This window comes from Crocodylus porosus, unplaced genomic scaffold (genome assembly GCF_001723895.1).
Source record: "Crocodylus porosus isolate Cpor-Errol unplaced genomic scaffold, CroPor_comp1, whole genome shotgun sequence".
NCBI lineage: Eukaryota > Metazoa > Chordata > Crocodylia > Crocodylidae > Crocodylus > Crocodylus porosus.
Genome location: NW_017728886.1, coordinates 233858290 through 233859664, shown reverse-complemented (window position 1 = coordinate 233859664; position 1375 = coordinate 233858290). Strand labels below are relative to the sequence as shown.

The following is a 1375-nucleotide window of genomic DNA, read 5'->3' as shown; positions in this document are numbered from 1 at the left end:
AGCTGGCAGAGGGTAGGTTTAGGTTAGGTATCAGGAGGCGCTACTTCACAGTCAGGGCGGCTAGGGTCTGGAACCAGCTTCCAAGAGAAGTGGTTCAGGCTCCTACCCTGGGGGTGTTTAAGAGGAGGTTAGATGCACATCTTGCTGGGGTCTGAGGTTGGCTGGGGCACAAGCGTGCTAACCTGTGGGGGCTGCCTGCCACCTAGCCCTGCAATTTAGCACCCTCATGCCCCATCCAGCCCCTCCGCCACCCAACACCACCATACAGAGCCCAGGGTTGACCTCTTGAACTCCCTGTCAGTCCGGGGCTGCTCTGCGCCAACTCCAACTGCTGCAGTCCTGGGTGCATGTGTAGACACTGTGCCCAGGAGCAGTTTTCTGCAGCATGATCTGCACCAGAGTTTATCATGTCACCTTAATGGCATGTGTAGCATACCCTCTCAGTGTAAGCTTGAGCAGGGGATTGAACTGGACAATTTCCTAAGATCCCTCTTAGCCCTATTTTTCTATAAAACTGACAGGAAAAATGACAAAATCTGGTCGGCTCACATAAAAAGGCAGGGCTCACTTTATTGTGAGCCCAATAATTTTATACTCAATTATGATAGTCAGGTTTGGTACAGCCACTCATAATGGATCAGACAGGATATTGGGGACTTACATAAACTATGAAGTAGAGCCAGCATAAAACTTTCCAATCTCTCATTGCTACACTTTGCAACTAACTATAGTGCTCAGAAATTATGCATCACAATGATGACATATGTGTATGAGTTAGGAAAGAGTGAGACAACAAACCAGATAACTAGGGTGAGATGACTTTGAATGTATTTCTATATAAATAGGAACCCTACCTGTCACACTGAAGTACAGCCATACAGATAGAAGTCATCTCTAGAAACTTCTAAAGCAGCTGATGACTCCAAAGGCTAGGGCAACACATTTCAATAGGAGTGCTGGGTAATTCTGTTACTTTTGAAGTAAAGAGGAATTGTAACTAAAAAGCAATCTTAGTTAGAAGAGAATGATTAGTTTGATGTAAATTTTCAAGGCAAAGAAAGGAAACCTTATTATCTATGCCTGGTCATTAGTTCACAGAACATACACTTCCCTATACAAAGGGCAGAAAAGGGTCAAAGCCACAGAGCATGTCTCGTGATTATGTTGATAGCCATCATGCCAGGCAACAGCCAGAGGGAACTGCTGGGTGCACAAACATGAAGTTCACTTTAAGACTGCAAAGAGATCAGCTTACCTCATAATTTGGAACTAATAGGGAGTTTCCTCTGAAAGCAGATGGATGTTGTCTAGCCATCTGAGAAGGACACTGATTGTTAATACTAAGTACCTGCACAGTCAAAAAAGTTTTTTGGGT

At 44.6% G+C, this 1375-nt stretch overlaps 1 protein-coding gene across 1 annotated transcript in view; it reads right to left on the bottom strand.

The window, feature by feature from the left end:
- The window catches only part of VPS13B (vacuolar protein sorting 13 homolog B), an 869608-nt gene that overhangs the window by 507939 nt on the left and 360294 nt on the right, over positions 1 to 1375 (bottom strand). The window lies entirely within an intron of this gene.